The sequence below is a fragment of the Poecilia reticulata genome, chromosome 5 (assembly GCF_904066995.2).
Source record: "Poecilia reticulata chromosome 5, P_reticulata-male-v2, whole genome shotgun sequence".
NCBI classification, from domain to species: Eukaryota; Metazoa; Chordata; class Actinopteri; order Cyprinodontiformes; family Poeciliidae; genus Poecilia; species Poecilia reticulata.
The window spans coordinates 27,624,735-27,639,909 of record NC_088834.1 but is presented as its reverse complement, the minus strand read 5'-3'; the positions used below and the strand labels follow the sequence as shown (position 1 = coordinate 27,639,909).

General features: G+C 40.9%; 1 protein-coding gene across 3 annotated transcripts in view; it reads right to left on the bottom strand.

Annotated features, from left to right (window-relative positions):
- LOC103465557 (DEP domain-containing mTOR-interacting protein) overlaps positions 1 to 12,332 on the bottom strand; it is a 52,960-nt gene extending 40,628 nt beyond the window's left edge. For 2 of the 3 annotated variants that reach the window (XM_008410526.3, XM_008410527.3), the window contains exon 1: positions 11,897 to 12,328. The gene's annotated coding sequence lies outside the window, so the exon portion shown is untranslated. Of the gene's footprint in view, positions 1 to 11,896 lie in introns of all 3 variants that reach the window. The other variant, XM_008410524.3, reaches the window with a different exon arrangement.
- Positions 12,333 to 15,175: the final 2,843 nt, after the last annotated feature.

Below are 15,175 nucleotides of genomic sequence, written 5' to 3'. Positions count from 1 at the left end.
AATTAATCGCAAATTCTCTACATTCTTGGATTGTGGGCAAAATCCTCCGGCGGGCCACAAATGGCCACAGTTTTTAACATCAACATGCTTTTACTTGCGTTGTTCTGTCACACATTATTCTACAAAAAGGTAGATGGAGTTTGACTATTTTTACAAGGAGCTGTAAATGTGCAAAACAATCTGAATGTTCGACCTGTAGCTACGCGCAAAAGTGAAATTTTAAGCTGAAAAAAGTCACGGAGAAATCTGAATTTCACTTTGAGAGAAAACTTGAAGTATCTTTTTTTTGCAAACCCTCTGACAAGCAGGAAAAGAGGTGACGCCTTCAGTCCACAGTGAGCCACCGCCACAAAGAGAGGGTGACCTTGCCTTTGGCCTCTTGGCTGTCTGACAAAGCAATCCCCATGCTGTAGCGCAGTACGGCTGTCCTCTAAATGAAAGTAGCTGAGAGGCGAAGGGCAAAGAAGCCTATGGAATATCAATGTGCGATGCTCTCAATTAAGATTAAAGCTTCGAATGGAATCCTATGGAGCTGCTTCCCTAAGAAATGCTTGACATTTTACCCTTGCTGACTAGATAGAAAAAAAAAGAAGAGGGTCCACCACTAACTAGCCGCCCCCATCCTCAGCTGGCTGTGTCGTCTTTCTCCGAATTCACTCTGTAGATATTGACTTAGGCTACAGTCACACTTCTGAGAAATAAGTGAAATGGATCATCTTACTGCCCGTGGATGATAAGAATGCTGAAATATGAAAAAGCATCGGGATCAGCAAAATGACAAACCGGGACTCGGGGAGGTGGTGGTGGGTGGAGGAAGGGATGGGGGGTATATGAGGCAGTCATGATAAACCCTTGGAGGCAAATTCCCCACAGCTACAGACGGAGAAATGAGGAGCGGCGGCGAAAGGTGGTGGTGGGGGAACAGAGGGAAAATAAAATATACGTCGTCTCCTCGCATGCCCGGTTTAAATGAATGTTTAAAATAGACACTCATTAATTTAAAATACATGTATCCCCTCAGAGACGAGAAAGAAAAAAAAAAAAAAACTGAGCAGACTGCACCTGCACGACTTTTCTGCAGATAAAAAAAAAGCAGAAGGATTTGTCTTTCAAAAAAACTATGATCTGATTTGAAGTAGATTTATTACATGTGAACATCACTCAGCTTCTGTGTAACAAATGAAACAGGCCCACACCTTCATTTCCCCCCCCCACTGCCTCTCCACGTTTTCTGCCACTTAGCAGTGTGATTTTTGAGCTTTGTTCCTTTAAATCAATACAACATTTTTAGCGGTTTGTTAAGATTCAGCAGATGTCGTTTCTGGCATTGGGTTTGAATGTGAAATACGAGCCGGTGTTTACTTGGAACGGCGCTGCAGCGCACTTCCCGGTGATTTACAGAGCGCCATGTTGCTTGTTTGCCTCTGATCTCGAAGATTAATACAGATTATGATGATGTTTGCAGTGTGGATCTGCCAGTGCCGTCACATATGCGGCGACTCGTGCCAGCACTCCTTTTATTTGCTTTACGGCAGAGCAATACATACACACAATGCATCATATTAAGTAGACGTTTAATCCAAGCTGTCAAATTAGTAAGAAACATTTTTTTTTTTTTGCGCTCATTTTATTGAAAGCGTTGTACCTCCAGGTGGAGCTAAGCGATATGCATAAAGCTGATCTAATGTCTTGCTGCTTAGAGTAAGACAGCCGGGACTGATTATGAATACGGTGAAGAAAATGGGATCAAAATGGAGGCGAGCGTGTAAACTCCACCCTTGATAAACAGAATTCCACATCACGCTCCAACTCTGCAGTTAACTGAATCAATGCAATTCCACTTGTGCTGATCTTGCAGACTGAGCCCCTTCCCCCTATCCTCCCTCTCTTTCTCTATCTCCCCGTCTCTAACACACACACACAGAGAGAGAGAGACACACACACACATCTGTCTCCCTCCCCGCACAGGTCTACCCATCGTAACACATTAGCAGCAGAAGCCATCACACAATCAAGACAAGGCAGTGCATGAGACGTCAGGCCAATTTGTTTCCTTCTTAGAGCTACATCGCATTAGCAGGGTGGCTATACCCTTGAGCTAAATCCAAGTTCACGCAGCTGAAGCGCGCCGCTGGACAGCAGGGCAGCGGTGTCAGCATTTTTCAGACGAGAGGATGCTGACATGTATCCAGTGGACTGACATGTATGAAACAGGCCTGACAGTATTCTTTTTAATAAATAAAAAAAGGTCCTTTGGATGCTTCTCTTTTTTTTTTTTGAAGCCATGGAAGCTGAAAATGGTGTCCCTTAAGGCCCCGCGGGGGGAAACGTGAGCAGAGTCAGAAAACTCTACAAAAAATATGTTCGCTTAAGTCAGAGGTCTGGACATGGGATCAAACTGTCGAATAAGTGAATGGATTGCTCGTTATCTTAAATAGTGAATCAACCAATCACACGTCTGCACCGGGCATGCGTGTGCTCAGGCGCCAAAGAAGAGTAACGGGTTTAGCATGGATGAGCTGGTCTGAGTATTTGCTGGGAGTTTCTTTTAGGGTTACATAAAGTGGACTCACAAAGTGAAAATATCCACCAAGAGCCAATTGTAAATGCCCTGTGGATGTCAAAGGTCAAAAAGGAGCAGGTCTTTAAATTTTGTCTTGACACGACTATTTAATCTTATATATTCTCTGTATGTTTTTTTCTCGTGGAACCTTTTCACCAGGCAAAAGTTTGCATGACATACAAATATCTTCATTGCGTTCTGTGACTCGATGCGGTTGACTACCTGTAACTCAATGTTAGCATACCTTTGCTAGCTAACTAGCTAGGATGTCCAAATTCATCGCCAGTTTGCTGTACGAAGTTTATACATTTCTGTGGAGATGCAGGTCTTAAATTTCACCCTTAATGGTTTTTAAAAAGTCTGAAATTTGAGTTGGTGTAACCCGCAGAAAACCCTGATGCCAGCTTGGAAAATGTTGAATGTGCCCTTGAGTCTTGACCTCAGCTACACTATTCAGATTGTAATGTCAGAATTTGAGGTAAACACATTAAGATAGATCCCTCATGTCTTAAATCAATTGTTCAGGATGCTGTTGGTGGTGTGAAGATTTTGGGGGACACCTTCTTGCCAAACTTTAGACCCGTCAGTGCAGGAACAGGAACATCATCACGGATGTGCAGCCACCAAATCTGTAGCAACTGTGGGATGCCATCAGGTCAATACGAACCAAAATGTTTTCGTACACATTTTGGCGTACTCTTAAGTTTACACTACGAAGAGTTAATGCGGTTCTGAAGTCAAAGTGTGCCCAGAAAACTGGATGGTAAGTGTATGTTTCCTGTCTCATCAGTAACTCTTAACAAATCTACCTCTTTGTCCTCACTGGGGCAGAAGATAAATGTGACTTGGCGTGGTTAGTCAATACTGCCATTATCTGCTGTTTGTCTTGCTTAATTAAACATATAAGTGGCCACCCAATAACTAACGATGGCCATCATCCTGTTCCGTGACGCCACTGGATTTGGCGGAACCGCCACTTGACCCTGGTGAGGATTGACCGCCATTACATGCTGCAACGGTATCCTCTCTATGCCGCTTCTTTCCCCCCCGTCGCATGTCTCAGGATGTGGCTCTCAGCTTTCCTCCCCAAAAATAAAAAAAAAAGAGAAAGAAAAAACTGTTGGAGGGAAAATGCAATTACTGCGAGATTATCATACTGCTTCCGTTTGACTTTTCTGACTGAATTCATGAATACATATGAATCCATCTTGCATCTCAATCTGAACTCCCCCTCTCCTCCGCCTCCCCTCCACTCCTCTCTCCCGTCTTGAATGTGTCACATCTGTGTTTGCCTCGCGGTATTTTCTTTGTTTCTTCAAAAGTGTGTTCTCGCAGTTAGACGCAAGTATTACCCCAAAAAAGCCCAGCCCACATGCTTCTCAAATAATGAAGCATTAAAAAAAAATCTCTGCATACTTTTGCTGGTGTGGGAAAAAAAAAAACAATTCAAATGTATTTCAGCAATTTTATAGTAAAGTTGTGCGTTTGTGTGTGGTGAATTTCTCTGTTTATTGCTGTGGTCAGGCGAAGACTGCGAAATGTCACGGGAACCTTGACTTGTTTCAGATTGATGACCAGGCATTTTTCATCTTTTTTTGTGAATTTACATATATTGTCTATTTTACTATAATCTCAGACACTGTCAGACTATTCTCAGTTTCAGAGAAAAGAAGTGCTTCTACACAGCCTCTGGATTCAGAAATGATGTAATACCTGACAGTAGGTGGCAGTAGTTTCAAAATCAACATCAAAAGGAAGTTAAAAGGAAGTCTCTGACCCTGGATAAAGGACTTGCCACGCTAACAAATCTACAAAGCAGCCTTATTTTTTTATGGATATTATTTATCTTTATTTTTTTCCCCTCCTCATGTATGACGTTTTAATGAAAATAGAGTAAAGACAGAGAACGGCATGTAGGGAAAAAAATACAAAAATTGCTTCATTCATTGTTGTGGCTTTGAAAACAGAAAGCAAAGACATGAATGTGAAAGGGTAGCTATTTACTAAATAATTCGTATTACTTTTTGAATATACAGTCCAAAGAGTACAATCCATCCATTATCCATACTGTCTTATCCACGCAGGAAGAAAAGCATATTAGCAGAAACCATAGAGCAGCAACATGCAGTGGAAAGTTCAATGTGATGCACCAATGAAGTAACCGAGGACAACCTAAAGTCGACGTGTTGGTTAAGGAAAACAAAACGGATCCCAAAATACGGAGAAACGTCGAAGAAAGCTTGTGACATCCACAGCAGTGAGTCGATTGTGTGGATAATCCTCACAAGAAGAAGGTCTGACACTGAACATACAAAACTGTGGGGAGACAAGAATAGTCTATGATCCAGTATTTCAAATGGTAATATTTGGTTCAAAATGAATGACTTTTGTGTGAAGTTTGTTTTTCCTGTTCTCTTTGTGTCATTTCTGTAAAGTTTGTGTTTGTCTAAAAAAAAATAAAACCTTTTAATCTCATTCACCTACTTCAGGTCTGTGTACAAAGTAAAACCAGTTACACTGAATGAACCCTATCCTGTCTGTATTTACTTTATAATCAAGTCTTTGTTTTACCATTGAGCATAGCTAGTTCCTGCTAACTTGTGCCAACTACTCAAAAGCTAATAGGCTACTGCTAGCTTAAGCGAACGAGTTAACTTTGACGTTCCCTTAAGTTGTAGTTGGAACTGGAAAAGTGAATGCAACTCTGACTATCCCCAGTTACGACTTGGAAGGCTGACTTTGCGTTTCAATATGGCCGCTCCTCACATCGACAGTAGTAAACTGTGGTGGAAATAAGCTTATTTTAATTTCTGCATTGGGACACGATTACTCCAATGTAAAATAACTCATCACAAACATCTGGTGCCTGCTGTTGCTTCCAGCGGTGGCACAGCTAGTCATTAGGTTTAGGCAGCAATTTGTTTTTCCCCATACGTTGGTTTGGACTACTTTTTCTCATTAAATGAAACCATTTAAATATTTTTTTTTTATTACTTAGATTGTCTCTGTGTTGTATAGAAATGTTTGTTAATCTGATATTTGAAAATGAGAGAAAAAAAACCCCAGAGAAAACTTTGTGAAAGGGGCAATTACTTTTTACAGCATTTTAAACTGCGCCGTAGATATGAATTTTTTTTTTCCACATTTTCGCCTGAATCAGTGTTCTGGATTTGTGAATGCTCACACTAGTCCCATCTCTGGCCTCTGCTGGAGACTGTCATCGGTGCACTTTAATTCCAGCTGGGAAAAAAAATGCCCAGTCATGTTGTTGACTGATTGATTCAATAATGATAGCACATAAAAGGCAAAACAGACAGCTAAGAAAAGGCTTAAAGCTTCATTTTAAATGATGTGGGATTCACAAAAATATGATTTTCTTGCTTAATTTGTTGGCTGAAGTGCCGCCGCTAATGGCTAAACACCAGAATTTCTACTACCACCGTAATTAAAGCATTTCAAATAAACACCCAGTGCTATTGCTCTGTGAATGTCCTCCAAATTAAAATGCAAGCCGCCACGAAACAGGCGGCTCTGCTCAAATGTGGGCCACCAACAACCTTTGGACTTCACCACTACTCCTGTTAATAGCTCAAGCTGATGGATCATTTAAGAGGCAGCCGAAGCAGACAGATGGGTAATGGATTGCATGGCAAATCATTGCGGGGATCGATGGAAGACATGCATCAATACATGGATAGAGAGCTGCTGAAACAGACACCAGGGCTAATGTGGAACAGCATAGAACATTATTGTGTTATGCATGCGGCGCAGGAGGCTAATACAAGCCGGTCCTCGCTGATAAGGTGTCCTTTTAAATAATGCAGATGACAAACGGACTTTGATAAGCTGAACTTAAAGGGGTAGTTCAGGATTTTAAAAAAGTGAGTCTCGGTTAGAAGGTTATAAACCTTTCAGTTCTTACCAACAGACTCCTGGAGTCCCCATTTTAATAGAATCTTTAAAAAAAACAAAAGAACAGGATTGTCTAATTCTTCTGACGTGTTAAACGGCAGCAGTTTCAAATAAGTTTTGTTTTGCAAGCCATTTTACAAACCTTTGTGCAATTTTCACATTTGCATCCACAGTAATTTACAAAATGAGTGATTATTTCCACAGAAAATGGAGGAGAAAACAGGGGGTGTCTCAATAACGATCTTCCTGTGTGAAACGCATACCGAGAACTGAAGGTTAAAAAGCATTTCTGGACAGTCTGATACAAAGTGAGACGGGAGAAAATAAAATTCACTAAAATAATTAGAAAATTAAGCCAATTTACCACTCTAAATATAATTTGGTCAAATCCCAGCACTGAGGATTAATTTATTGCTTCCTCCATTAACTTTGTTTTTTTTTTGTTTGTTTTTCAGAAGTGAGCTAGCGGCATTAAATTGCAGTGATTGATTTTGATTAGTTTTCAGTTTTATTAGTTTCATTAGATTTATAATTTTGTTTTTGGAATTGGGGTATTATTATGCAGTAGCAAGAAGCCCCATTGGACGCCGTTTATTCCTGGATGCTCAGCCTTCCCCACAAACTGAGAGAATCGAGGCCCATTTTATGTTTGGTCAATTAAAAATCAAAATCCTCGTGTTACTTTATCTGCTATCCATGATCATGAATAAATGAATATTTAATATTTAGTTAAATCCTGTTACGTTTCAAACAAAATCAAATTCGGAAAGTACAGGATCTGTGACCATAATGGGCATAAATACATACCGATATGTACAGAGATAGTTTGAGAAAAGGAAGAAGGAGTGAAGAAAAAAAAAATCTAATCAATAATATACGGCCGTGACAAAGAGGCCGTTGATTGTAATGTTTCTTACTTATCCAGTTAAGCATTTGGTCTTCTTCCTGTCAAGTCACTGCAACTCAGGGGACCTTATGCCCTTTAAAATGCTTGGAAATCAGATAAATTATGAACAAGCAAAACAGAAATGCAACACAAAGATGCCATGAGAGTAAAACTCTGGAGCATACACGGAGCCAGCATGGCACAGGGAGATACGAGGAAAACGAGCACACAGTGCACAGAAACAAACTGTTTTAATAAACGTCTGAACATGTGCTGCAGTAGGAAAAAACATGAAGGACACAGTATGAATCAGGACCTTATTGCAGACCTGGGTGCTGCAGTACAAACGGAGCATGCAGCGCAATCAAGATGGCAACATGAATCATGGTTTAAAAAGCCATGAAATAATGATATAATAACAATGAGCAGCAAAACTGCTGGGTAATGAGTAATTACACCTATTGGTCACAAAACGTACGAAAAACACGGCAAAAGATTTAAGTTTTTCCCCTAGAAGTTTTGATCCAGCTGAGCTAGCCCGCAAACTTCTCCTTTCCCTTCCCTCTCAGCTTGCAAAACACCAATATCATTTTATTTTGGTAGTTTGTGAAAATGTCAATGTTTTTGCACAAACAGAGAGATTTTGACCAAATTAATTTATTATTTGATGGGCATAAGATGACAGACTTCAGCTGATAACTGGTGTGCCTATTCGTTTATATTGTCTATGCTGCCAGTGTGGTGGCACCCAGTTGATGGTGTGACGCAGAAACACTTATGAGACCTGCAAGTTGGGTAACGTTGGTGTAAAACCACTGGCCAGAACCAAAGAAAACACTGATTCAACTTGGCATATATATATATATATATATATATATATATATATATATATATATATATATATATATATTTAATTCTGTGCAAGTATATTAAAAAGTTACTTTATATAATTCATGGAGGTTTTACCTTTAAATCAAAATGGTTTCCCTCGAACCAGCTGCTAGCTTCAGCCTCAGTGATCAAATAATCTGGGTAGAACTGGATTAGCTTCTTTCAGCCTTTTAACAGAAATTCACTTCGAAAATCCTGAAATATCCCTTCATGTTTATCTGCTGCTGAGCCATCAGTTCATTTTGTGCCCACTGATGACAGTCACACACACAGACACACACATTTACCACAACCATGTGACACTCTAAGACAAAGTGTCAAAGACAACTAACAAAAGGACACATCTATCTTTTTGGTACAAAACACAAAGTCTCAGAAATCCTCTCTCTGGTCGTACAAACACCGGGAGGAACTGGAAGTATTTATTTTCCTCTGATAAACAACCAATATCGTCACAGAGGTTACAAAGTATTGCTGAGCCAACGTGAAAAAGGGGCAGGCGCTGGTGTGGGGGAGCAACCCAAGGGTTGAACTCGTCTTTGGCCTCAGGTGGTCCTGTGACTAGGCCCTGAGTCACCTCTGCAGCACCGGACGTTTTGGACTTGTGGTTTCAACATCCATCACCGGCAGTGACTGATAATTGCCTCCAACAGTGGTACAAAAAAAAAAGTGATGTGAAGAAAAAAAAAAAAGTAGGACTACTAAAGTATCTGGGTGGCAAATACAGCATAGCAGTTTCTCATGGCCTCGTGTCATAAATCTGGGGTGAATGGCTGGTCTCACGGTGGGTGCTGAGGAGCAGCTGTACTCCTCTAAAAATAGCTGCAAGGCTGCCGCTGCTGCTGCGGGACCCGGTGTGTTGAAGCTCAACATTGCAGATTAGCACAAAGAGCCCGTCAACAACACTTTACCTGCGTGAAGCTGACACCCCACCCACGTCAAAAAATCCAGCAAATAGTCTGAATGGTTAGTGCTCCGTTTGTGCAGGTTTGTGCCGTTAAAATTTTCGTTTGTGCAGTTTTGGTTTCTGAGATATTAAACATTATTTTTTAGGTCATCTAGAGTTCACCATCCCCCCATATCGCTCCAAAACAAACCAAAGTGGGCTAGTTCGTTAGTGCTCCGTTTGTGCAGGTTTGTGCAGTTAAAATTTTCGTTTGTGCAGTTTTGGTTTCTGAGATATTAAAAGTTATAATTTTGGCCGATGACGTCACCATCCCCCATATGCTCCAAAACAAACCAAAGTGGGCTAGTTCGTTAGTGCTCCGTTTGTGCAGGTTTGTGCAGTTAAAATTTTCGTTTGTGCAGTTTTGGTTTCTGAGATATTAAAAGTTATAATTTTGGCCGATGACGTCACCATCCCCCCATATCGCTCCAAAACAAACCAAAGTGGGCTAGTTCGTTAGTGCTACGTTTGTGCAGGTTTGTGCAGTTAAAATTTTCGTTTGTGCAGTTTTGGTTTCTGAGATATTAAAAGTTATAATTTTGGCCGATGACGTCATCATCCCCCCATATGCTCCAAAACAAACCAAAGTGGGCTAGTTCGTTAGTGCTCTGTTTGTGCAGGTTTGTGCCGTTAAAATTTTCGTTTGTGCAGTTTTGGTTTCTGAGATATTAAACATTATTTTTTAGGTCATCTAGAGTTCACCATCCCCCCATATGCTCCAAAACAAACCAAAGTGGGCTAGTTCGTTAGTGCTCCGTTTGTGCAGGTTTGTGCAGTTAAAATTTTCGTTTGTGCAGCTTTTGTCTTTAAGATATTAAAAGTTATAATTTTGGCAGATGACGTCACCATCCCCCCATATGCTCCAAAACAAACCAAAGTGGGCTAGTTCGTTAGTGCTCCGTTTGTGCAGGTTTGTGCAGTTAAAATTTTCGTTTGTGCAGCTTTCATCTTTGAGATATTAAAAGTTATAATTTTGGCCGATGACGTCATCATCCCCCCATATGCTCCAAAACAAACCAAAGTGGGCTAGTTCGTTAGTGCTCCGTTTGTGCAGGTTTGTGCCGTTAAAATTTTCGTTTGTGCAGCTTTCGTCTTTGAGATATTAAAAGTTATAATTTTGGCCGATGACGTCACCATCCCCCCATATCGCTCCAAAACAAACCAAAGTGTGGGCTACTTCTTGTAATTCTTCAGATTCTCAGCTGTTGTACAATGTGTACATTTTGTTTTGAACTTCAATAAAGACTTAGAACAAGAAAAAATGTGTCTCATTTCAAGAAATGTTTTAAGATAGCAATGTTTTTTCACGAACGTAGCTTCTCTCCACAATAATTGAATCCTAATAAAGGACATGCAGCCTGACCCTGACGTAATGTGTATAACCTGTTCAACTGTGCTTTGATTTCGGAGGTGGTCTGAAGAATTATATTCACATTGTTGATGTACTGTCTGCTGATTATGCAGCAAACGTGTAAAAAAATTACATGAGCCTATAACGGCCAATTTGCTAGTTGAGCATTAATTTACTTACCTTGTTCAAAAATCAAAATCGGGGTTGAAAAAATTCCAAAATGACTTATTCAAAACGATTTGAGACCGCTAGAATATTAACGAGAGGTTGAAATTACACTTGCTCTGCAAAACAAGATCGGGGGGGGGGGGGCTCACTACAGTGTGGGTGGAGCCAATCCCAGTTGTGTGAGAACTATGTCAAAGTTCGCAAAACATGTGGAGCTTTTCAAAATCCTTGAAGCCCATACACATTTAATGTAAGAAATTGGATCGTTGCATTGAAAATATATTTACTAAATATTAAGTACATTACTTGGATGAACTTTGAAATAATGACACATTTCCGTTTTACTCGGCAAAAACTTTGCTCAAGCAACTAGCAAATTGGCCGTTATAGGCTCATGTAATTTTTTTACACGTTTGCTGCATAATCAGCAGACAGTACATCAACAATGTGAATATAATTCTTCAGACCACCTCCGAAATCAAAGCACAGTTGAACAGGTTATACACATTACGTTAGGGTCAGGCTGCATGTCCTTTATTAGGATTCAATTATTGTGGAGAGAAGCTACGTTCGTGAAAAAACATTGCTATCTTAAAACATTTCTTGAAATGAGACACATTTTTTCTTGTTCTAAGTCTTTATTGAAGTTCAAAACAAAATGTACACATTGTACAACAGCTGAGAATCTGAAGAATTACAAGAAGTAGCCCACACTTTGGTTTGTTTTGGAGCGATATGGGGGGATGGTGACGTCATCGGCCAAAATTATAACTTTTAATATCTCAGAAACCAAAACTGCACAAACGAAAATTTTAACTGCACAAACCTGCACAAACGGAGCACTAACGAACTAGCCCACTTTGGTTTGTTTTGGAGCGATATGGGGGGATGGTGAACTCTAGATGACCTAAAAAATAATGTTTAATATCTCAGAAACCAAAACTGCACAAACGAAAATTTTAACGGCACAAACCTGCACAAACGGAGCACTAACCATTCAGACTATTTGCTGGATTTTTTGACGTGGGTGGGGTGTCAGCTTCACGCAGGTCAACACTTTCCACCTGCAGTAGCCCGAGCGCGCGGCCTCGCGCATCAGCATTACAACACAGGAAGTGACTTGAGTGTGTTGTGCAAACCGAACGTCCGCGCGCGTGTCACTGCGTCTGATTCACTCACCCAAACAACGGCCAGATCCTGACCGCACATTGCAGACGCAGTTTGTCTCCGACGGGGATGAACGGCCGTTATCGCCGCGTGTGGCCCGAGGCAGGACGCTCCCTCCCCCGGTGCAGTGACAACCGCCAGGCCGCCATGATGCAAAACAAACTTCCCGCACCCCCCTCCTCACCGAGATGGCCCGGCTAACATGGAGTCATTATGACAAAGCGCGGCTAAACCGAGTGGAGCTCAGCACATTTTATCACTGTTTTCTTTTTAGTCAGACTCTTTCTGCAAATGAAGGAACAGACTGAAATCCCAACATTCAGCCGATTCGGGTTGATAAAATGCCCACGTGCACGCACATCGGTTTGTGTGCGCAGCATGTGGGCGCGCACACCTGTTTGGGCGTATTTTAGGGTCAATGTAATTGCTCAACACAGAAGCTGGCGGTGTTTAGATTTGCCGAACTGCTCCTGTGGGAGTCACTATGGCTCACAATCTGACTAATGAAGGCCAAGTAATCAGGCCTCAAACTCATCAGCCATGTTAGCTGTAATTAAAAGGTTTATGTTTGGTGTCAGGAGAGCCATCAGAGTCCGTTCAGGCCGTTTCAGGAATCCGGTATTTGCCTAAATCAGAAACTTTGACGTCCTGGATGATTATTGTTTGAAACTAGACTGTGGCAACACAAACAGAGCTACACACGTGTGATCTAAGAGGTTTTGCAAATGCATTCATCCCCATCAAACCTCTAGAAATGTAGCAACCACAAACTTGATCGCTTTTTATTAGGATTTTATGTGCTAGACCAACACAAAATATACAAGAAAACCCGTTTTAGGTTGCAGACAACTAAAAGCTGGGGTGGAGGTTCACCTTCCAGCTGGACACCAATTTTTAAACATGCAGTCAGAGCTACAGTGGAGCAGCTAAGAATCTTAGGCAATACATTGAAAAGTATCTTCACAAACTCTTTCCACCCAATCATACTGAGCTGGAACTAAATTTTAGTCTATAAATGTGGAAGACTGGTTGGTATACACCAAAAGTCTTAAAACTAGTTGTAGTGAAAGGTGTTAATACAAAGTATTGACTCAAGCAGCTGAATACAAATGCTCACCACACTTTTTAAGATTGCAATTTGTAAGAATTTTAAGAACCACATGTCATTTTCCTTCCATATTACAATTGAGCAATACCTTGTGCTGGCCTATAACATAAAAGCCCAATGAAATGCATTAAAGTTTATTGCTATAATGTTAGTATAATGTATTGTGGATAGTGATTGGATCAATAAAAACATGCATGATGATTGATAAAAATGTAGTAATCAGCACTTGGCCCGGCAGGACCCTGAAGGCCTCAAAGAAAGACAAACAGGAAGTGGATTTTATCTAAATCCAGTGACACAAAACCCACCTCTGAGATCTGCAAATCCTAAAAGAAATCGCAAAATTTATATTTCAAGAATTGTGGCAAAACAACACATTTCGCTAAATGCTGGTTAGAAGTACGAAGTCTCATTTACATTTGAATCAGCGGTGTTTTTCTTAACACACGGGCGCTTATGTCGGCTGAGAGGTAGAATTAGAGCATGCCATAACGGTTGTAAAGATATACCATAACACCTGCTGTCAGACACGCTCACATCCACAAGGATGTTTTTACCCAGCATGCACCAGCAGAGCCTCGGCCAGCACATCTCCTGGGATCACAAGTGACCTGATGAGGACGGCACACAGAGGCCGTTTATTCCTCTCTCATGCGTCACCCACCTTAAACACACACAGCTGAAAACTGAACGACAAACACCAGAACGCAACTAAAACTTCTGTTTTAAAGGACAAGCTGTCAAAAAGAAACACAGTGGTTCTTTTTTTTTTGTGCTGGGAAAAAAAAAAAAACATTTGCTCTTTTCTCGTGGAGGAATTCCTCACCCATCACTCCTGCTTTACCTGAGCACTCAGCACCCTCTGGTGGCTGAGTGGCGCAAGTGTTTCAAACTAACGCGCGGGAATCTGGGCACATGTGCCCCGAAAAGACGCTTTTAATTAAGGAAAACAAAGCAAACGACAGATTTAGTTTTTGTTTCTTTTTAATTGTCTCTCACGAGGAGAACTCCGCGCCTCTCTCTGTTTACCAGTGAGCCGAGTCTCATTGTGAGGGTGCAGGCTGTGGTCGCCCACTGCTTCCCTGATTACAGCCAATGGTTGCTTTGCAGCAGCCAATTAAAATCAAATACCATTCTCTCCCATATTACCAACCATTGTGTTTATTTGCAGATCAATTTCCCTCAGCTGCGCCGTTTTGCATAATGAATGCAGAGGCTTTTGATGTGCTCGCCCGGGTGGGGATGCCCTGCTGTTCCTACCTTATTGCCATGTAGCAGTTTGAAAGCTGCTCCGAGTTTCCTCCGCTCGCTGATGTCCCCGTGTTGTATTTAGGAAACATTTATACCGCTGATGTTTGTGCAAAATTAATTTGTAGAGTTGCTCCTGTTGTCGGCTGCGACATTTCTTTTTAGGGCATTTCTTTTAAAACGCGTGCACTAGATCTAAGGAAGCTAGCACAAAGTGGAATTGTGGTAATTTCTTCGAACTTGCAATTAACCAATCATTTAATTAACCGTGATGAGGTAGGCCGTTTCTGAGGCCATTAACTGCTAAAATAAAAAGTCTTCAAGTGCAGTTCTTAACACAGCTAGATGCACTTAGGAGAATGTCAACAATCGGCCTCCCTTTATTTCTCTATTGCACTTGTCAAGGTTTTTCCCCCTCTGTTCAAATATATCTAATGGAATAATTGACATAAAATTCACACCAGATCAACAACTCAAGTAATCCACACACACAAATAAATCAACACAAATTTGTCCATAACTGAGTGCACTAAGCACTTATGGAATTCCCTTTTTTTTTAAAGTAATGACAACTTTAAAATGTCTCCCTTGCAGAGAAACCAGTCACGGGATTTTTGACCCATTCTTCTACACAAACTGTGTTAAAAGGTTTTGGAGGTCCATTTTATTCACTCCGATCCTCAGTTGTTTTCAAAGATTTTCAATTGGCTGCTAGTCAGGCGATTAATTGGACTATTCCAGGAGTTTTACTATCTTCCTCTGGAACCAATTAAGAGCTTCCTAAGCTTTGTGTTTAGGACTACCATCATGGAAATTCACACTGATGTCCTGTAGAGGTTCACCAATCCGATTTTAACATCTGTATTGGTCCCGATATTGAAAAACATTGTACATCAGTGACCATGTGCCCGTAAGGGCAGATCTATTGAGTCATG